At 44.2% G+C, this 22,829-nt stretch overlaps 1 protein-coding gene and 1 long non-coding RNA gene across 5 annotated transcripts in view; one reads left to right on the top strand and one right to left on the bottom strand.

Moving 5' to 3' along the window:
* The window catches only part of LYRM4 (LYR motif containing 4), a 190,016-nt gene that overhangs the window by 55,893 nt on the left and 111,294 nt on the right, over window positions 1–22,829 (top strand). The gene's annotated exons all lie outside the window — the stretch shown is intronic.
* Window positions 76–17,098, bottom strand: LOC309638010. The gene is made up of 2 exons (XR_014250949.1): window positions 12,815–17,098; window positions 76–12,778 (listed from the first exon to the last, which is right to left on the bottom strand). It is a non-coding gene; the product is annotated as an uncharacterized lncRNA (long non-coding RNA).

Genomic DNA, 22,829 nt, shown 5'->3' with positions numbered 1-22,829 from the left:
TTTGAGGGCCCTCTTTGTGTCAGGTATTAGACTGTGGACTTCTCCAGCTCATCTCTGACAACGGAGGTGTGTGTTTGTATTCATTTTTTATTTCGACCCAGAGCTATTTGAAACCAAAACCCACCCCTTCCCAGTAAATGTTGGTATGTCTCCAGAAGCTCAGACTATCTGAAAGACAAACGGTGTTCTAGGGAAACACCCTTTGTGGCCATTTTAGGTGCCCGGGCCCTTTCCCTCCACCAGGCCTGCTCCCTGGGTCAGTCAGCTCCTCTGTGCCAGACTTTCCTGGGACTTAGGAACTCAGGGGTGATCGGACAGACAGCCCCAAGGAGCTGGTGTAGGAGACTGTTGTAAAGAGGGGACACATGGCAGGAGGGGCAGGGACGGGCAAGGCTCCCAGAAGCACCAGCCAAGGAGCAGGTGGGAGCTGCCCGGTGAAGGAGGGCCCCTCGTGCTGAGAGGGGGGCTTCGGAGGTGAGCCCTGCACTTGGGCTTTGTTCTGAGGGAGGGGCCCTTGGAGGTTTAGCTGGAGCTGGGGCACGACCACAGTTCTTCTTTGGTGCTTGGCAGCTCCCTGCTTCTCTGCCGATATCTGCGCCGATCCTCTGTTTATTTATTGCCCTTTGGAAGCACCTGGGGAGCAAAGGCTGCTTCTTTACCACGAGAACTTAAACAGGGCCTGGTCCACAGCAGATGCCCAGCAGGGTTTGGTGTGTGAATGAGTGTGTTAGAATGCAGGGAATATGACCGAAGGGTCTCCGTTTCCTTAAAAAAAAAAGCATGAACTCAGGAGTTATTTATATGTTTATTTTCTTTAGAGAACCAGATCCATTTTCCAAACACCAGATGGCTTAAATTAGCTTATTAAAATGGTAATAAGGTTGATCTTTATAAAATATAAGCAAGTCCTTTCTGTTTTTGTGGGGTTTTTACGGCATCTCCACAGAGTGAAATCAAGCCTTAATAGAAGCATGAACACCAGGTTGTTTAATATCTATTGCCTTCTAAAGGGGAAAAATAAAAATAAAGCTTTCTTTCCTTTAAAGAGAAAAGGAAAGAGGGGAGACTCTCCAGTTATAATTTTGAACCCCTTTATGATGAACTGACATGCCACTCACCATTTGTATCCTGCTTTAGTTTTTGGAATTTGTTTATCTTAATACGCAGCACCTATAATGTGGACATTTAAGAATATACATGAAGAAGCATTTGTCTTCAATGCAGGCCTGTCTGAGACAAGAAAATGGACTAGATTACCCCCTTAGTACCTTCTATAAAAGCTTTTGATACATAAGTAAATAAGACTTTTGGTTCTTATTATTCTTAACCACTCAAGCAGAGCTTTAAATAAGATCCAGGCTTTCTTATTTAGTTGCCAGATTTGTTTTCCTGCCTCTTCTGTTTATTTCTTCTCACAGAGTCAAAAGATGAGAAATGACCACTTCTAACCACATACTTAATTTAGTGGCTCTGAAGGGGGGAGAGAGAAGTGAGCTCTGATGTGCAGCTCGGCACAGGAGACTATACAGGCTTAGCAGTTACTCAGCCTAGGCATATTCTCCAGAAACTTCAGCAACCAGGATCTCTTAGGATTATTACATTGGTACATGTTGATCCCTTTTGATGGAAAACCTTTCTTTGCTATATAATGGTTCCAAATATAATAATAATAACAACAATAATAATAATAATCGCTACCATTTGTTCTGTTTCTTATATGCCTGTGTAGCCTGTTTTCACTAAGGTTAAAAAGGAATGATGCATGCCACCCAGAGCTGCAGACCCCGCAGTTAAGCATTTAGGATTCCTGCCCAAGGGCAGATGAGATTGCTGTGCAGGGGTGGAAAGCATAGGGAGCCTCTCATCGGTACGTCACAGGAAAGGGCAGGAACTACACAGCAGCATATTTTATTTTCTCTTTCCTGCAGCCATTAGCCCATAAGCTCTGGATTACCAGATAGAGACCCAATTCCTAGACACCTTCCTAAAAGTCAGTGTACACCAGCTGTGGGTTATCTTTTTCCACGCGGAGACTAAGCCAGGGAGAAAGACAGAGAGGAAGAGAAGCCTTTAATACTGAACTAACGTGTGTCCTAGGCACTCGCCCTTCAAGTCTAAGATTTATGCTTTCATTATAGTTTCTACAACTGTGTGTGGCAAATGCTAGGTTATAAAAATAAAGCATATGTGCAGACTAAATCTTTTTACAATAAAAATCTCTCTGTAACATAAAATATTCACCACTCTCAGGTCATGGCCTCCTTGAGAATTGATGCATTTCAACTAAAGAGTATAGAAGGTCCACTGATGTCGAGCAAAATGCGATCTGACTAGTAATTTAAGGTGTTACAGGGCCACACTGGTAACTGTGCTCTACACACAATTGAAAGAAGAACCTAAACTGAGACTTAAACGGGGCCACATCTCTGAAATACGCATGCTCAGCTTGTAGTTATGAGCACCTCGACGTCCTAGGCAGACCTGCGGCTCCAAACCACCGTCAGGGCGACAGAGACGGGCGTGGCGAGCCTCCGAAGTGCCGGTTGCCATTTGGTGTCCGGGGGCTCACGGCCATGGACGAGTGTATCCCCAAGTTAGAGCTCGCTTCAGTAATCTTACACACGCAGCCATTGAAACTTGAGAATGGACTTTTGCTAAACGTTTAAGCATTGATTAAAAGCTTAATTATATTTCCTCAACCAATTTAAAAACCAGTTACTAATCTCATATAGTGGCTTCTCTTCAACTCTCCAAACACCTTAAGAAGTAGCTAAAACAACACAAAAATCGTCATTACAAAACCAGTTACTACATTTACACCTAAACCTATTCTAAAATATCAACAGTTTTGGTTTAACTCAAGTCTTCATTATTTCTACACAGCATCCTAGGGTTTCAGAATGTCACATTAATTAATACCTTTCTCAGTTTTAATAGTAAAAGGAATACCTGAGGTTACAGGACCTGATGCCCGGTCAGAGCACTGGTCACCAATCTGAGCTGCCCTGTTGTGGGTAAAGTTCACTTGTGTCTTCAGTGTGACTGTGTGTGTATGTGTTTCTCTGTTGCTTTGTTCAGTGGGAATGCTGTTAGCAACAGGGAACCAAGAGGACCCACGTGAAGAAAGAAATGTTCTCTTGGAGATGCCAGCATCCTATCTTCTAGGTATGTCCGGCAAACAGGTGAAAATGCAGACCTAGAGCTCAGAGGCCACTTGGGGCAGGAGGCCTAAGTTTGGAAGGCACCTGATAAGAGGTGAAACCCTGAGACTGGGCCATGTTGCCTAGAGGGAGCGAGCAGAGAGACAAGAGACCGGGAGGAGCATTCAGAAGAGTTTCAGGGCGTGCTGTGTGCCTGTGTCTGGTACTTAGAGCTCAGCAGGAGGCCTTCTGGGAAGAGGCGGGCGGGAGGCCATTTGTAACTCCAAGGGCAGCCTCATGGGAGAGAACGGAATCAGCAGAGCGAGCTAGTGGTCCAGAGGCAGAGGCACCAGATGCAGAAGAGAAGATTGGTGGTAAAGGGCAGGAGGAAACGAGCAACTGTTTGAGAATCTGGAGAACAGGAAGACAGGTCCATCTGGGTTTTTCTGTGAGGATGTAAAGATTTTATTATGTTTGTTGACTAGGAAGAGGGAACCAGTGCAAAAGAAATAATCAAATACACAATAAAGAGTAGAAAGAACTGAATGGAGCAAGGTCCTAGAGCAACGAAGGGAAAGCGTGTTTTCCTGAAGGAGCCTCAGATACTGCTGGAGAAGCAGGGAGAATAGAATAGATCAAAAGACGTGCAGGACAATCTGAGGCAAAGAAGGAGAAGTCAAAGAAGCTCATATTTTCTTTTTCCTACTTTGCTATTCATCTTTCAACCTGGTTTGTGTTTGGGGCTATAAAAAAATAATTATGTAATGACATATCAACAATTTCTTTTATACTTTTGTTTTTCTTAGCATGAAAATTCATTCATCTTACATGGCCCCGATTCTTTCAAAAAATTTAAAAAGCAAAACGTTGTGTAAAGTTTGGATTGTAGGATCAAAATGTATTGATTGAGAACAGAAAAGTTGAGAAGGTTTTGTTGCAGTAGCTGTAGAGAACATGAGGGGATTTGTAAAGAATGGGTACAAGGATAATTGTGCAACAGAGAGGACAAATCTAAAATCGAATAACACACTTCAGGAGCAGAAAGGGAAAGAGAGGTTGGTGCCATCTTCCCCAGGCTGGGCTTGGCAAGGAGGATGCAGCAGCGGAAGTCAGGTGAAGCAAGGGTACCCGTGCCGGCATCACTGCGGTGACTGGTCACCAGGCTCCATCTGGGCAGAGCAGCCCTGAGGTTGGAAGGGCAGCTGGGCCATGAGAATGGGAGGGACCGATCGACAGGAGACTGCATTGAAGAAGAAGAGCAAGCCCAGGGGTGATAGGTGGAGAAGAGCAGAAGAATGGGGCCTGAATCAGGGTCTGGGGCTTGGAGATGTCAGTGAGATGCTAAGGGTGGGGGATGTTAGGGAGACAGTGAGTCATTAGATTTGAGGATGATGTGGATAAGCCAGGGTGATATCACAGATGCTGAAAAGCCTACAAATGCTGGCAGAGGAACAAGTGGACTGGGGAACTGAGCTGGGTACCAAAGGCAGCAGTGGAAGGCAGTCAGTACACAACAGCCTCAAGTTTGGGAAGAAGTCGCACTGTCACCGTGTACACCTGCTCTGCTGTACACGGTGCCACAGAGGACGTGGAGCGAGCAGGTGCTGTAAACTTCAGAAGGATCCAGAGGTTCCACAGGGGCCTCGGGGACTACGGACTCTTCAGAGGCATCGGTAACCGTCTCCTGGAAGACGCTACCCAGTCATCATTTGCGGTTTTATGTTGAGACTTAGCTTGTTTGTTTCTACCTGCGAACCTGTGATGTGTGGCTGGTAGTAAAGGAAACTGATTAGCCTATGTGGCTGGCATAATAAGACTGCATCTGGCATAGTCACATCTCCTGTGATTAAGCACAGTAAGAAATTAATGGTACACAGAGCCATAGCCAAAAGCAGGCTGTACACATGATGGGGCAAGTTATTATAAAATTCACCTTGTATGGCTGTTCGTCAAAAAATTTAAACATAGCATTACTAGGACTTCCCTGGTGGAGCAGTGGTTGGGAATCTGCCTGCCAACGCAGGGGACACGGGTTCGAGCCCTGGTCCGGGAAGATCCCACATGCCGCGGAGCAACTAAGCTCGTGGGCCACAACTACTGAGCCCACGTGTCACAACTACTGAAGCCCTCACGCCTAGAGCCCGTGCTCCGCAGCAAGAGAAGCCACCGCGATGAGAGGCCTGCGCACCACAACGAAGAGCAGCCCCCGCTCGCCACAACTAGAGAAAGCCCGCGCGCGGCAACAAAGACCCAACGCAGCCATAAATTAATTAATTAATTTTAAAAAAAGAAAAGACAAGGTTCTTAGCCAAAAAAAAAAAAAAAATACAACATAGCTTTACCATATGATCGAGCATTTCCATTTCTGGTTATATGCCCAAAGGAATTGAAAGCAGAGTCTTAAAGAGATATTTATCCCATGTTCATAGCAACATTATTCACAATAGCCAAAAGGTGGAAACAACACACGTGTCAATTGATGGATAAATGGATAAACAAAATATGGTTTATACAGTGGAAAATTATTTGGCATTCGAAAGGAATGGCATTCTGACACATGCTGTAACATGGCTGAACCTTGAAGGCGTTGTCTAGATGAAATAAGCCAATCACAAAAGGACAGCGCTCATATGATTCCACTTATACGAGGTGTCCAGAGTAGTCAAATTTGTAGACACAGAAGTAGAAGGATGGTTGCCAGGAGAAGGGGAGTTAGTGTTTAACGGGTGCAGAGTTTCAGTTTGGGAAGATGGAAAGTTCTGGAGAGGATGGAGGTGGTGGCTGTAGAACAGTGTGAGTGCACTTCACTCCCCTGAACTGGACACAAAGTTTAAATGGTAAATTTTATGTATAACCACAATTTTATAAAAATGTAATAAATTCTTCTCAATGTATAAATGATAAATTTTACGTATGTTTCATCACAGTAAAGGTAAAACCAACTTAGACCCTGACTTTGAGTTACTGAGGGGTTTTTGTCCCCTTTTTTTTCAGTTGTGCATTGAATTCTCAGAAAAAAAGAAGAGCAGGATCTGTGTATCATTTTTAAATCTTTACAAGAATATATAACCGTGTACGGGTGTATGTGTGTGTGTCCACAAATGCAAATACATGCTTTATTCTGCTTCCAAACAGCAAATTTGAGCTGCCAGTAAACTCCCTTCCTTAAAAGGAACTCACCTTATGTTAACTCTTCATAGCAGGGAGGTATAACCAGAGAAAACTTTTAACGCCACCCATTTTATTCATTTCTTCTCCTGTTTCTCTTTGGGTCAGAAAAGCTAACGTATGCAAAAAGTCTCCTGAAGCCACGACACTATATAAGTGAAAGGCACCAAACGATGGGCGCTGGTCTTCCAGCCTCCCCACTGGGATCGAGGCCTGATGCCCCCCAGGACAGGCGAGAGAGGACCGGGGCAGAGGCGGCAGCCTCATCCTTTCTTCTATTCGGAAAAACACTTTGAAAAGGAAACCTTCATTTAAACTAACACCTTTTCATCACTTTGGTAATCTTTTCTCTTTTTCCTGCTCTGGATCTTAGACGTCCCTGCACAGCCCTGGTCAGAGCGACATCCCACTACACCCTAAGAACAGGCCAACTCTGCACACAAGGCAGCAGTGCAGTCCCATCATCCTCGACAACTCTGCAGAGACGTAGCTTCCGGCCCCAGCTGCTCCTGGTAGCTTTGCTGCGCCCACGCACAGCTTGGGGAAAGCCAGTGTCCTTTGGGGGCTGTAGAGTAGGCATGATGGGCCAGCTGACCCAGGGCTCCTTTCCATCACCAAAACTACCTGTTTCCCGAGCCTGGCCTGCACTCACACCCCTCTGTAACCTGTCTGCTCCTCTGTTAGAGTCTTGGCCACACTTCCTGGGTGACAGCAACGCGTGTTTTTATTTTATGTTGCACTCAGCGTTCCAAGGAAAGACGAGGGATGAAGGGAAGTAGATATTGATCTAAATTTCAGCTAAATCTTCAGTTGTTTGAAGGGTTTCCCTCAGCAAGCCATGACTTTCATAAGGATTGCCAGCAGATCTCATACATTCTCAATTGACCACTTGTTTGGGGATGTTTGGGTGTGTGTGTTGGGAAGTGTGTGTGCATTTTAGGCAGGGGGAGAATTCCTCACAGCCCTGCTCTCAGAAGAACTGAACCCGTGTGGACAGGGTCAAGTTTTCATGTGTTATCTATATACATGTGTCCTAACAGGATGTGCTGGTGCCTCTTTTTCCAAGGGGGTTACATAAGCAGCATCAGCAGAGGCTATGGTGCAAGATGTGGAAATACAGGTGTTTAGGACACATTAGACAGGCAGAGCCCTGGAGAGCACAACATTGAGAAGGTGACTGCAGCAGAACGTCTGAGTAGAATTAGCTGAGCACAAACAATGTCTGTAGCCCCTTTGGTGCTGTTAGACACTGGAGTGGGTCACTGGCTGTCTTTATGGTAGTTTAAAATGGTACCCTGTGTCTGTTAGGGACTGAATGTGTGTGTCCCCACCAAAATTCATATGTGGAAACCCCTAATCCCAATGCAGTGATATTAGGTGGGGTCTTTGGGAGGCAATTAGGATTAGATGAGGTTGTGAGGGTGGAGCCCTCGTGAATGTGATTAGCGCCCTTATAAGGGTTCCAAGAGAGTTTGCTTCCTCTCTCTGCTCTCTGCCATGTAAGGGCACAGAGAGGGGTCTGCACTCTGCAGCCTGGAAGAGGACCCCCACCAGAGCCCCACTCTGCTGGCACCTGACCTCAGGCTTCCAGCCTCCAGAAGTATGAGAAGTAAGTATCTGTTGTTAGAAGCCACCCAGTCTGTGGTGTTCTGTGAAAGCAGCCCAGTGGACTAAGATAGTGTCTGTGGCAGTTAAGAGGCTCTGAAGGTCACTGACCGGACCACTTCTACTCGATGTAGAATGCAGCTTGCTTTGAGGTGCCCGTCCCTGTCATTTCACAGGAACTACATAAAATCTCTTCTGTACATGATCTTTTAAAAAAACAACCCTTTTTTCTGATTTTCAACTTCTTTATTTTGGCTGCGTTGGGTCTTCATTGCAGCGCGCAGGGGTACTCTTCATTGCAGTGCGTGGGCTTCTCATTGCGGTGGCTTCTCTTGTTGCGGAGCACGGGCTGTAGGCGCACGGGCTTCAGTAGTTGTGGCACGCGGGCTCAGTAGTTGTGGCTTGTGGGCTCTAGAGCGTAGGCTCAGTAGTTGTGGCGCTACGGCTTAGTTGCTCTGGGGCACGTGGGATCTTCCCGGACCAGGGGTTGAACCCGTGTTGCCTGTGTTGGCAGATGGATCCCTAACCACTGCACCACCAGGGAAGTCCCTGATTTTCACCTTCTTTGGGTTTTACTGAAATTAATGTTGGGATTAAATTTGTTTTAGGGTTTTCTTCTCATTCTGAAGTGATCGATAGTAATGCTGAAAGTGAATTCATTCGTTTACTTTTCCCTTTTGGAAGTCATCAGAGAAGGGAATTACTTAATTTCAGACGTTAAAAGGATAATTTGATTCACTAAGGGTGTGTGTACTTTACTATATATGTTATACATCAGGTTTAAAAAAAATTCTAGATAGATCAGCTTTGGAATTCATTCATTTGGATTAAATGTAAATTATTTAAATAAATTAAATATAGCACATTCAGTGAAGAATGCCGGATGTAGAGGGAGGCCGGGCTTCAGCCCTGATCGGGTTCAGGACACTGCACAGGGCCCCGCCGTCCGCTTCCGGCCCATTCGCGGTGGTGCTTATCCTCAGCACCGTGTGCCGGCATTGCTCCTTTCTTAGCTGATCCAGGTTGTCTGTTAATGCCATCCCATCATTGCATTTCTTCAGTCCTGCATTCCATGGGCGTTAGGGAAAAGATGGCTTACACCAGCACGTTAGTACTGCCACAGGAAGACGCAAACCAGAGGAAGAACAGGGTTGTGCCTTCCTGGCTCTTCCTAGACTGGTGCTTTGCTTCGGACTGAGATGTAGAGAAACAGCAAGGATGTGGAACAGGAAGCCAGGATGGAAAGGCGAAGTGTTTGCCAGTCCCTTTTACAACACCATGGATTGCCAAACTATGAAGTCTGTCCATATTTAAATGTCCATTTTTTTTTTGCGGGGGGGGTTGGTTTTGATAGATGGAGAGTGTTAGAGATCCACTTTTTTTAATAGTTAGTTGCGCCATGTGAACTCTTAGTTGCGGCATGCGTGTGGGATCTAGTTCCCTGATCAGGGATCAAACCCGGGCCCCCTGGATTGGGAGCACAGAGTCTTAACCACTGCACCACCAGAGCAGTCCCTGAATGTCCATTTAAGAAACATCAATACAAATGATTTTTGTTTTTCATTCCACACACACTCTTCTGCAGAAAAGAAAGAATTTACTTTTAGAAGCTTGGTTTTTCAAAGAAGCTGTGCTTCAAAATCTCGAGCAGTGATTTTTAAGAACCATAGGAGAGTTCTACATCCACGTGTTACTCTTCAAATTATTCGCCTTGAAGGGCCTGTTTACTCCAATAAGCTTCCTTTTCAGAATCGCCTTCAGTTTTACTTTCTAAGGCACATAAGATAATTGAGTAGTATCTTGGCCTTTTTCTTCATTCTTGACTCTGAATCACTTTTAACTGTTTCCAAAAGGTAAATCTACCCTCAAAGGATAAAACTTTGCCAACAAAGACAGTATGCAAAAGAATGTAGAGTTATTCAATAAATATTGAGCACCTACTGTTGCCAGGTGCTCTGCTAGACACCAGGGATAAAAGATGGACAGACACTTTGTCCTTGCTGTCAAGCTGTTGATCATCTTAGGGGAAGACAGACTCTCTCAAAAACAATTAACTACACAGTGAAAAGTGGTGATGTGTGTAGGTCTAGCAGGAGCCCCGGGAGAGGAGTGGCCTTCAGAAGAGTTTCAAACAAAAGACACCATCCAGGAATGCATTATCATCTCCTAAAATGACAGTCGTAAGGAAGCTGTGAGGTCTACTGTATGTCTGGAAAACTGTCTTCATTTCCTAATTATCACTTCTCATCTCTCTACAAATGCACTTGACCTGGCGTATTTGCAATAATAGGAAACAGACACTGCTACCGTGTGATAACCTGTCCTTTAGCCCCACAAACTGGTCAAAGAAGATAAGTTACAGCATCTTATGGCTCTAGTTGGATTTTACATTTTTGTTAGTCATTTAAATAACCTGGTGCCATAAGGACGTATTTGACAGCTATGGCTAAAATGATTGAAGAAAATACTTAATAAAATATTCCTCAAGTCAGAACAGTAGGACGGAAACAGCATGCCATAGCAAGACAACACAGGAGTGTGGGCCTAGAGGTAAATTAAGCAAGCATCCTTCACTCGGATAATTGTGTTGGCACCAGAGCGCTTGTGTATCACTGAATCATGCTCTTAAAGAGGCAGTTGGTACTTAAAAAGAAATCATCTCGGAGAACAGGACAAGGCTTTTCTGGTCGGGTGATTTAGTTCCAAGCAAGGACATGCTTTACTAGGAAAACTTCTTTCTGAGCTCCTTAAGAATAATCAACTGTGCCATATAAGGAAAGCCATAAGAAGGTATATTCACTAGCAGAGAAATGTAAAGTTGAAAAATTTCTAAACTCATCTGTGATTTTTGTTTTCTGCCCAAATTAACATTTCAGTAGTGGTCACACCAGTCAAGCGCACAGCTCTCTAAACGTACAAAGAAATGGAGATCGCAGTGGTCCTCCTTCAGTCATCAAATTAGCACTTTTCCATATTTCTCCTTCATGTTGCCATTCTCAAGTTTTACACACATTTATGGCATTTACACAGTAGGGGATATTTAAGATATTTTCAAAGAGCCAACAACTCTAAACAAAATGAGTGCTACTGAAATGTGTCCTTTACCGCATTAAAGAAGCATATTCCTGTGTACAGCCCTGCTTATATGTAACTATGTGATGGGCAGCTTGGGAAAATATACAGGAGGTTTCAGGCATAATCCCTCTGCCTCTGTACCTCTGTAGATAAAATCGTATTCTCCCACTCTCAGAAATCTGAGATTCATATTCACCAAACCTTTGAACCACTGTGAAATAGGTGATCAGCTGACATCATCCTTGTTTTCAAGATGAAGATGGAAGCCTCATTTTCAAAGGAAGTCCATCAGATCATAGCATAAGCAAACGCCCTTCGGTGCTTTAGCCCTCAGGCACAGAGCAGCCAAGAATTATTTCCAAACCGCACTGCTTAGAGTGGAGACTGAAAACTGCCCCGTTAACCTCCTTCCCACTGGTTCCTGAGCAGGAGAGGAATAGACGGCAGACCGCTGAGGATCCAATTTGAAAATCTTGCATGAGGCTTAGAACCCGGCAGAGGCTAACAGATAGTATAGCATTTGTAGCACAAAAGAAGCCATTGCAGAGATTTTCTTAGTATTCCACAGGCCCTGTTCTCACAGTCTATCACTACCACCGAAACTTAACCATGTAAAACAACCACCATCTTGATTATACTCATGGCTCCTGTGGATCGGAATTCTGATGGTGTGCAGTGGAAGTGGCTTGTCTGATGCGTGATGTCGGCCTCAGTTGGGAAGATTAAACTGCTGGGGATGGCACAGTTGGCTGGAGTTGGAGCCACCTGGAGGCTTCTTCTCGCAGGTCTGGTGCCTAGGCTGGGACCAGCCATGACCCTTAAACAGAACAGCTACACGTGGCCAGGCTCCCTGACATCATGGCAGCCTCAGACTTCTTACACTGTGCTCAGAACTGCAGAGGACGGTGCTCCGGAGGACAGGACACAACTGCGAGGCATCTTAGGGCCTTGCCTCCAAATTCCCGTAGCCTCCCTTCTGCCAGATTCCACTGGTCAAAGCAGTCGTAAGTTCAGATTCAAGGGATGGGGACATAGCCCCCCCACCACCACCACCAAGTCTCAATGGGAGGAGTGTCACAAAATTGGTGGCAGTATTTTAAAACAACCCCAGGCCCCTTCTCCTTAGAATTGCAACAGCCCTTTGTCCTGGAATCCTCAGAAGAATTATGTTACAATTCGATTATGATTGGATTCTAATTATATTCTCAGACTTTGCTCCCCACCATCCAGTTCAAGGACAAGGGCTTGGGGCTCCACCTACGTCTCATTACCTCTGAAATCACCGGGTCAGTCAGGAAAGAGAAGGGTGCAGAGGCACATGGAAAGCATTCACCTGGCGGGCCCCGGGGCTGACTGGGAAGCTTGTACATGTTAAGGGACAGCTGTTAGTTCCAACTGAAGGTAGGAATGAAGTCTTTGTATTTTCAGATCTTCCCATTTTAATGTGAAATTGGATTTTTAAATGTTGGTGCACGTTGTTTTAAACACATGCTGTGGGCCCACCAGCACATTCACTGGCTGCATCGGATTTTTGACCTGGATCCTCCAGGCTTGTGCTCCTGTCTGCGCTGGCTCTGAACCCCTCTCACGAAGGCCCAGGACTCGTGGAACAAGGCAGTATTGAAGATTGCACGTTTGTGCTGACACGCAGAAGTCTCCACACTGGGTTCTGGGGTGCCCCTCCTTCAGATACTACGAACTTTGAATAGTAGTTGCAGAACCTCTAGCTGAGAATCCAGGTTTTTCTCAGTATGTGGAAGGCATCCTTCTCTATCTGCAGTCAGCGGTACCTGGCCGCATCCTTCTCTATCTGCAGTCAGCGGTACCTGGCCGCATCCTAGTGCATTGATTATATGCGTGATATACATAAGCCCCGTTGGCTAAGGAGCAGACCTTTAACGCTTAGCTGGATAAAACTGAAGGAGGAGGATTGGCTTGTATTTTATATTCTCAGCTCTTCTCAGTATTTGTTAGAATTTAAACTTGTCCTAAGCATGATATCTGTTTGAAATAGAGGCAGGAAAAATACATATTTATGTATATGTCCTTCATTTTAGTATTTGGGACCTTACAATTACGAGTTATTACTATAAAGACAAAATTAAAAGTATAGGAAAATAGAAAGACCAAGAAGAGATTTAAGGAATCTCAAGCTAAAGCTTTATTTTTCTTTCAGCCTTCCTTGAACTAATCATTGGCTGAGTTTATAAATAACCCCCTCCCACCGAGAAGAAATGTCCTAGTGGCACCAGCCAAACAGGATGAAGCACACTGAATGATCTTCATTTTCGTTTTTGTAACTTAGGTCTTAGTGAAAACTTTCCTGTGCAGTATCAGCCTCTCGGGTTATTCATTATCACCTCTGGGGGAAGCCAGGAGTGGGGAGAGATGGATATATGCCTCATTTTAACCACAATAATTGATTTTAAGGGTGACACTATCCTTAGTACCTTAGATGACCTGGAGGAGATGAGATTAGTTGTTTTTCTCTTGGTGGTGGTGAAATTTTAATGATTTTTTTCAATATGCGTTAGAGCTTTCATTCTTCACGGTAAAGATGCATTGTAAGATCTAAACACAGGCAGCTGCTTGTGGGAGACTCTTTATTTCTCCTTTATCCTACCTTTAAAAAAAAAGCGAGAGAGAGAAAGAGAAATCAAGAATATTTCCAGAGAATCTCCTCTGGAAAACCTCAGGTCTGACAGTAGAGAACTGAGGCGGGGCTTTGTCCAGATGGTGTCCTGGGTCACGGTTCTCTTCTTACAGAACCCTGGAAGTGGTCACCCAGCCTTCCTCCGTGGCCCCCACGTGCCCCACCTTGGAATAGGTCCTTCAGTCTGTGGCTTCACGTATCACTTCACAGGCCTCCTTACTCTACAGCACCCAGGCCTGCCAGGATCTGCCCGCCACCTCTAGGACACCTTCCTGTTGAAAGAGACTCTGGAAGCAGGCTGCTGTGTCTTGAAAGCTGGTTCATTACTTTAAGATATACCTCTTCATCAGATGAATTTCTCTTTTGCATACATATTTAAACATGAGCCGCGCACTAAGAAAAACTGACCATAGAAGGTGACTAGCCCATAATAAGCACTCAGTGAAGAGTAAATCTGTAAATTAAAAGAAGCTTAAAATGTGGCATGATATATTATTGAAGGAAAGGATTGCAATTATAAACATCACATTTAACTCTAAAGCGCAGCGCCTGTGATGCAGCTAGTTGTTCTTGTTCTGTGACTGATTCAAACTTGTGACCCATTAGCCCTGCACATCTTGGGTACGTACCTGCATGTGCTGCCACACAGGCTGGAACTTTGGGCAGCTCGAGGGGTAGCCTAAGAGGATCTTGCAGACAGAAGGTTCCAGTTCCTTGAGCAATGCCCAGAGCATGGCTCCATGTAGAGCGTGTGACAGTGTTGCTACGTCTGATTGCTGTGTCATATTTAAAAACGTGTGATGGCACAGAGCACAAGAAATTTCATTATGTCTCTGGCAAATTCATGTTGAAAGAAAGGACAGATGGTTGAAAACAGCCGTAAAATATTCTATCACATGTCTGTGAAAATCATTAGACAGTCGTTAAAGAGATGTTATTAATGGATCAGATTCACTTAGGGAGTCATGTTTCTGTAATGCACATTAAAGCAATGTTGCTTCTGGTGGTATTTTTAATGTAATCAGGGCCAAAGACAAACATGTCTTCCTGTGTAATTAGAAAATGGATTTATCGACAATTAAGGAGCTGCTGTGCAGCTCGGCTCCACATCATCTGGGAGGTTATTGTTTTAATCTCCTACCACCAAGGAGGAAAACGTAACAGTGCTACAGCCCCGAAGGTCACAGAAACAATGCCATATTGTTTTATTGATATATTCGGAGGAGATGGGGAAGAGGTCCAATTATTATTTCTGAAAATCATCAAAAGCCTATTTTTAAAAACCGATAGATAACTAACCAATTTGTGAACTATGAATGAATAATTTGAACCTCCCAAGTGCTTCAACATGTCCTTTAGAATTAATACAAACGTCAGCATTTTGACTTTGTGAGCATGAGAATGATTTTGGTGTCCGTTTTATGGCTGAGTGACAAACAGCCTATCTATAAGATGATGGGGAGCCCTTTAGGCCAGGTGTAGCCACGTGATGTGGTCCCCACTCTGCAGAGCGGAACATGCAGCCCTGTGGGTCCATATGTCAGAATCACAGGTTGATCAGTGCTTGGGGAGTGAGGCTTTCCTTAGGGCATCTCACATTGCAGAACAGGATGGGGCAGTGAAATGAATCCAGCAACAAAACAAAAGGACTGGAGGAGTTCAAAGAGCTGGGATCCTTGTTCTCAAGGGTCCAGGGCCTCCTGTCACTCAGAGTGTCTGCAAATGCGCTCTCCTCTGCTCTTTCTTTTCCTGGGCTTTCTGAACTTGCCTCCCTTCAGACTATGCTCCTCCCCACAGGAGCAGCCTGCGTTTCAGCCTGCTTTCCCAGAACATGGGAGAGCAGGGGTTTGTAGCACGTTTTCACTTGTTACCCTTTACATCAGCTGCCAACCTGTGGCTTCCAGGTAGGCCTGTAATCACATAGTTGGTGGGTTGCCAGAACCGTCTGGGGAGTGGGCAAGAGCTCCTTCCTGCAGCCCGTGAGCTCATGGTGCGTGGATGAGGAGTGCCTGTCCTATAGTGTTCGACCTGGAACTACAGATGCTGGCAGCAGTCCTGGCAATGTCCCCACATGGCTGCATGGGCCTCACAGGTGGATTTGTGCACTTGTTCCAATGGCATGGTGATTTTTGTGTCCCGGACTAGAAACTGATAACCTCTAAGTAGGCTTCCCCCATGTTACTGTAAGGAGAGGACACGCAGCTCTCTTCTTTTTGGTGATACAGCAGAATGAGGGTAGAATTATAAATGAAGAATGAAAGTGGGATCAGTTGAACTCAGATGCAACTGTGACCACTTAATCACTTGAGATAATTTTTAATTACTTATGCAAATATATGTGAGATTGAATCCAGATGTCAAATAAATATTCAGTTATCAAAAAAAAAAAATCATCTCCCAACAAAGTAAAGCCCAGGACCACGTGGCTTCTCTGGTGAATTTTACCAAACATTTAAAGAAGAATTAACGCCAGTCCTTCTCAAACTCTTCCCAAAATTTGAAGAATACAGAACACTCCCAAACTCATTTTATAAGACCAGTATTACCCTGATACCAATGCCAGATGAGGACACTATAAGAAAATAAAACTACAGAGACTTCTCTGGTGGTCCAGTGGCTAAGACTCTGCGCTTCCAATGTAGGGGGCCCCAGGTTCAATCCCTGGTCAGTGAAAAGGATCCCACATGCCGCAACAAAGATCCCACGTTCCACAACTGATAAGTAAATATTTAAAAAAAAAAAACTACAGACTAATATCCCTGATGAATATAAATGCAAAAATTCTCTGTAAAATACTAGCAAACCAAATTCAGCACATTAGAAGGATCATTCACCATGATCAAGTGGGATTTAATCCAAGGATGCAGGGATGGTTCACCATATGCAAATCAATCCATGTGATACATCACATTAATAGAATGAAAGAAAAAAATCATATGATCGACTCCCAGCTCGGTGTCTCTTCGCTCTGCCGTCACAGAACTGCCCCGGAGCCCGAGGGGAGGGCAGCCTCACTGAGGCTGCCGGCTCTGGAGGGGCCCCGGTGGCCGAAGCCGCGACAGTCCTGGGGACCGCGGGCTGGTTGTTTCAGCAAGTAACTTAAAGCCAAAATGGAAAAACGAGGAGGTTTGTGCCTGAGATCATGTTCATGTGGAACCAGGGATGGCCACCTTGTACCAGGGAGAGGAGAAGATGGCGGAAGAGGAAGACGCGGAGATCACCTTCCTCCCCACAGATACATCAGAAATACATCTACACGTGGAACTGCTCCTAGAGAACACCCACTGAACGCTGGCAGAAGACCTCAGACCTCCCAAAAGGCAAGAAACTCCCCACGTACCTGGGGAGGGCAAAAGAAAAAAGAAAAAACAGAGACAAAGGAATAGGGACGGGACCTGCACCAGTGGGAGGGAGCCGTGAAGGAGGAAAGATTTCCACACACTAGGAGCCCCTTCGCGGGCGGAGACTGCGGGTGGCAGAGCGGGGAGCTTCGGGGCCACGGAGGAGAGCGCAGCCACAGGGGGGCGGAGGGCAAAGCGGAGAGATTCCCGCACGGAGGCTCGGCGCCGAGCAGCACTCACCAGCCCGAGAGGCTTGTCTGCTCACCCGCCGGGGCGGGCGGGGCTGGGAGCTGAGGCTCGGGCTTCGGTCGGATCACAGGGAGAGGAGTGGGGTTGGCGGCGTGAACACAGCCTGAAGGGGCTAGTGCGCCACAGCTGGCCGGGAGGGAGTCCGGGAAAAAGACTGGAGCTGCCGAAGAGGCAAGAGACCATTGTTTCGGGGTGCACGAGGAGAGGGGATTCAGAGCGCCGCCTAAACGAGCTCCAGAGACAGGCGCGAGCCGCGGCCATCAGCGCAGACCCCAGAGACAGGCATGAGATGCTAAGGCTGCTGCTGCCGCCACCGAGAAGCCTGTGTGCCAGCACAGGTCACTCTCCACACCGCCCCTCCCGGGAGCCTGTGCAGCCCGCCACGGCCAGGCTCCCGTGATCCGGGGACAACTTCCCCGGGAGAACGCACGGCGCGCCTCAGGCTGGTGCAACGTCACGACGCCTCTGCCGCTGCAGGTTCGCCCCGCCTCCTCCGTACCGCGCCCTCCCCCCGCCTGAGTGAGCCACAGCCCCCGAAGCAGCTGCTCCTTTAACCCCGTCCTGTCTGGGCGGGGAACGGATGCCCTCAGGCGACCTACACGCAGAGGCGGGGCCAGATCCAAAGCTGAACCCCGAGAGCTGTGCGAACAAAGAAGAGAAAGGGAAATCTCTCCCAGCAGCCTCAGAAGCAGCGGATTAAATCTCCACAAACAACTTGATGTACCTGCATCTGTGGAATACCTGAATAGACAACGAATCATCCCAAATTGAGGAGGTGGACTTTGGGAGCAAGATATATTATTTTTTCCCCTTTTCCTCTTTTTGTGAGTGTGTATGTGTATGCTTCTGTCTGAGATTTTGTCTGTATAGCTTTGCTTTCACCATTTGTCCTAGGGTTCTGTCTGTCCGTTTTTTGTTTTTTGTTTTTTTACTTAAAAAAAATTTTTTTTCTTAATATTTTTTATTTTAATTTTATTTTATATTACTTTATTTTATTTTATTTTATTCTCTTTCTTTCTTTCTATTTTTTCTCCCTTTTCTTCTGAGCCGTGTGGATGAAAGGCTCTTGGTGCTCCAGCCAGGCATCAGGGCTGTGCCTCTGAGGTGGGAGAGCCAACTTCAGGACACGGTCCACAAGAGACCTCCCAGCTCCACGTAATACCAAATGGCGAAAATCTTCCAGAGATCTCCATCTCAACACCAAGACCCAGCTTCACTCAACAACCAGCAAGCTACAGTGCTGGACACCCTATGCCAAACAACTAGCAAGACAGGAACACAGCCCCATCCATTAGCAGAGAGGCTGCCTAAAATCATAATAAGGTCACAGACACCCCAAAACACACCACCAGACGTGGACCTGCCCACCAGAAAGACAAGATCCAGCCTCATCCACCAGAACACAGGCACTAGTCCCCTCCACCATGAAGCCTACACAACCCACTGAACCAACCTTAGCCACTGGGGACAGACACCAAAAACAACGGGAACTACGAACCTGCAGCCTGCGAAAAGGAGACCCCAAACACAGTAAGATAAGCAAAATGAGAAGACAGAAAAACACACAACAGATGAAGGAGCAGGGTCAAAACACACCAGACCTAACAAATGAATAGGAAATAGGCAGTCTACCTGAAAAAGAATTCAGAATAATGATAGTAAAGATGATCCAAAATCTTGGAAATAGAATAGACAAAATGCAAGAAACATTTAACAAGGACATAGAAGACCTAAAGAGGAACCAAGCAACGATGAACAACACAATAAATGAAATTAAAAATTCTCTAGAAGGGATCAATAGCAGAATAACTGAGGCAGAAGAACGGATAAGTGACCTGGAAGATAAAATAGTGGCAATAACTACTGCAGAGCAGAATAAAGAAAATAGAATGAAAAGAACTGAGGACAGTCTCAGAGACCTCTGGGACAACATTAAATGCACCAACATTCGAATTATAGGGGGTCCCAGACGAAGAAGAGAAAAAGAAAGGGACTGGGAAAATATTTGAAGAGATTATAGTTGAAAACTGCCCTAATATGGGAAAGGAAATAGTTAATCAAGTCCTGGAAGCACAGAGAGTCCCATACAGGATAAATCCAAGGAGAAACATGCCAAGACACATATTAATCAAACTATCAAAAATTAAATACAAAGAAAACATATTAAAAGCAGCAAGGGAAAAACAACAAATAACACACAAGGGAATCCCCACAAGGTTAACAGCTGATCTTTCAGCAGAAACTCTGCAAGCCAGAAGGGAGTGGCAGGACATATTTAAAGTGATGAAGGAGAAAAACCTACAACCAAGATTACTCTACGCAGCAAGGATCTCATTCAGCTTTGATGGAGAAATTAAAACCTTTACAGACAAGCAAAAGCTGAGAGAGTTCAGCACCACCAAACCAGCTTTACAACAAATGCTAAAGGAACTTCTCTAGGCAAGAAACACAAGAGACGGAAAACACCTACAACAACAAACCCAAAACATTTAAGAAAATGGGAATAGGAACATACATATTGATAATTACCTTAAATGTAAATGGATTAAATGCTCCCACCAAAAGACACAGACTGGCTGAATGGATACAAAAGTAAGACCCGTATATATGCTGTCTACAAGAGACCCACTTCAGACCTAGGGACACATACAGACTGAAAGTGAGGGGATGGAAAAAGATATTCCATGCAAATGGAAATCAAAAGAAAGCTGGAGTAGCAATTCTCATATCAGACAAAATAGACTTTAAAATAAAGACTATTACAAGAGACAAAGAAAGACACTACATAATGATCAAGGGATCGATCCAAGAAGAAGATATAACAATTGTAAATATTTATGCACCCAACACAGGAGCACCTCAATACATAAGGCAAATACTAACAGCCATAAAAGGGGAAATCGACAGTAACACAATCATAGTAGGGGACTTTAACACCCCATTTTCACCAATGGACAGATCATCCAAAATGAAAATAAATAAGGAAACACAAGCTTTAAATGATACATTAAACAAGATGGACTTAATTGATATTTATAGGACGTTCCACCCAAAAACAACAGAATACACATTTTTCTCAAGTGCTCATGGGATATTCTCCAGGATAGATCATATCTTGGGTCACAAATCAAGCCTTGGTAAATTTAAGAAAATTGAAATGGTATCAAGTATCTTTTCCAACCACAACACTATGAGACTGGATATCAGTTACAGGAAAAGATCTTTAAAAAATACAAACACATGGAGGCTACACAGTACACTACTTAATAACGAAGTGATCACTGAAGAAATCAAAGGGGAAATAAAAATATACCTAGAAACAAATGACAATGGAGACACGACGACCCAAAACCTATGGGATGCAGCAAAAGCAGTTCTAAGAGGGAAGTTTATAGCAATACAATCCTACTTTAAGAAACAGGAAACATCTCAAATAAACAACCTAACCTTGCACCTAAAGCAATTAGAGAAAGAAGAACAAAAAACCCCCAAAGTTAGCAGAAGGAAAGAAATCATAAAGATCAGATCAGAAATAAATGAAAAAGAAATGAAGGAAACGATAGCAAAGATCAGTAAAACTACAAGATGGTTCTTTGAGAAGATAAACAAAATTGATAAACCATTAGCCAGACTCATCAAGAAAAAAAGGGAGAAGACTCAAATCAATAGAATTAGAAATGAAAAAGGAGAAGTAACAACTGACACTGCAGAAATACAAAGGATCATGAGAGATTACTACAAGCAACTCTATGGCAATAAAATGGACAACCTGGAAGAAATGGACAAATTCTTAGAAATGCACAACCTGCTGAGACTGAACCAGGAAGAAATAGAAATATGAACAGACCAATCACAAGCACTGAAATTGAAACTGTGATTAAAAATCTTCCAGCAAACAAAAGCCCAGGACCAGATGGCTTCACAGGCAAATTCTATCAAAATTTAGAGAAGAGCTAACACCTATCCTTGTCAAACTCTTCCAAAATATTGCAGAGGAAGGAACGCTCCCCAGCTCATTCTATGAGGCCACCATCACCCTGATACCAAAACCAGACAAAGATGTCACAAAGAAAGAAAACTACAGGTCAATATCACTGATGAACATAGATGCAAAAATCCTCAACAAAATACTAGCAAACAGAATCCAACAGCACATTAAAAGGATCATACACCATGATCAAGTGGGGTTTATTCCAGGAATGCAAGGATTCTTCAATATACGCAGATCAATCAACATGATACACCATATTAACAAATTGAAGGAGAAAAACCATATGATCATTTCAGTAGATGCAGAGAAAGCTTTCAACAAAATTCAACACCCATTTATGATAAAAGCCCTGCAGAAAGTAGGCATAGAGGGAACTTTCCTCAACATAATAAAGGCCATACATGACAAACCCACAGCCAACATTGTCCTCAATGGTGAAAAACTGAAACCATTTCCACTAAGATCAGGAACCAGACAAGGCTGCCCACTCTCACCACTATTATTCAACATAGTTTTGGAAGTTTTAGCCACAGCAATCAGAGAAGAAAAAGAAATAAAAGGAATCCAAATCAGAAAAGAAAAAGTAAAGCTGTCGCTGTTTGCAGATGACATGATACTATACATAGAGAATCCTAAAGATGCTACCAGAAAACTACTAGAGCTAATCAATGAATTTGGTAAAGTAGCAGGATACAAAATTAATGCACAGAAATCTCTTGCATCCTTATACACTAAAGAAAGGAAAAAAGAAAGAAAGATAAAAATACCCGAAAGTACTGCATTTAAACTGACTTCCAAATTTGAAAGCTTCTGTAGAGCATTTCCCTTTTCTTGTTCTAGTTTTTTTTTTTTAAGGTGAAGGAGATTAAGAGGTACAAACCTCCAGTAATAGAATAAATAAGCCATGGGGATATGATACACAGCATAAGAAATATGGTGAATAATTTTTAAGAACTTTGTATGGTGACAGATGGTTACTAGACTTTCCGTGGTGATCATTTCATAGTACACGCAAATGCCAAATCACTGTGTAGTATACCTGAAACTAACATAATATTGTATGTCAACAATATTTTAGTTTAAAGAAAAAAGAACTCCCTTTAGATTATTGGTCATATAAATGCCGTGGGAGTGGGGAGGGGCGAACAAGGGAGGGGGAATTATTCAAAAATGAAGCAGTTTTTAGGTGAAAAACTCCAATTATATATTCCTTTTAAAATAATTTTTGTTAAAACATGTATGTATGTATATAAACTGTCCAATGTCGTCATAAGAGTGCAGCTGAGTGTGTTTTTATCAACTGAAGACATCCTGTACTCAGAGCGCAACCAATGAGAGAGTATTACCAGCACTCCAGAAGCCCCTCATATTTCCTTGCAGTCACCACATCCCACCAAGGATAACCGCTATCCTGACTCCTCCCGTGGATTGGTTTTCCTGCTTTTATACTCTCTGTAATGGAATCTAGCTACTCTTGCTCAGACTCTTGTTTGAGGTCTGTTCACATTGTTGCATTCTGGTTTGGATGGTTCTTCCTCCAGGCTGTATATTTTTTCATTTGTGAAGACACCACCATATGTATTTATCCTTTCTTTTTTTCTTTTGTT

This window comes from Balaenoptera physalus (assembly GCF_965194825.1).
Source record: "Balaenoptera physalus genome assembly, chromosome: 11".
Classification (NCBI taxonomy): Eukaryota; Metazoa; Chordata; class Mammalia; order Artiodactyla; family Balaenopteridae; genus Balaenoptera; species Balaenoptera physalus.
The sequence above is the reverse complement of the archived record's forward strand: the minus strand, read 5'-3'. Positions and strand labels throughout refer to the sequence as shown.